A 416-nucleotide genomic window follows, 5' to 3' on the forward strand; every position below is an offset into this window, starting at 1 on the left:
AGGTTTAGAAACCTTAATTCGCTCTTTTCAGACATACTTGCAGTTAGAGATAAAAATTAAACTGTGCTAGTTTGGAGTTGTCTGAGTTTTGTCAAAAGTGGAGGCCGGTTTTCCTTAGTTGAGACAGCTGAGAAGTAAGTTTTGAGGGGTTTGAGTGTGACAAGAGCTCGACTCAGAGTTCTACTTTCTGATCAATGATCACGCAGGAGGGAGGCAGTTATAGTTGCAGGAAAAAATGGAAAACATGGTAAAAACATTGTCTTGTCTTTGACATTGGAACCAAAATATCTCTGATGCTTCTGACCCCCACTCTTTTTTTATTCCTTTACTATGTGTGTTTTTAAAAAATTTATTATTAATGTCAATGAAAATTTACACAGACTTTGGATTTCCATTTATTCATTGTTGCACTTTTC

This window comes from Elephantulus edwardii, unplaced genomic scaffold (assembly GCF_000299155.1).
Source record: "Elephantulus edwardii isolate Elephantulus edwardi_28Jun2011 unplaced genomic scaffold, EleEdw1.0 scaffold00138, whole genome shotgun sequence".
NCBI lineage: Eukaryota > Metazoa > Chordata > Mammalia > Macroscelidea > Macroscelididae > Elephantulus > Elephantulus edwardii.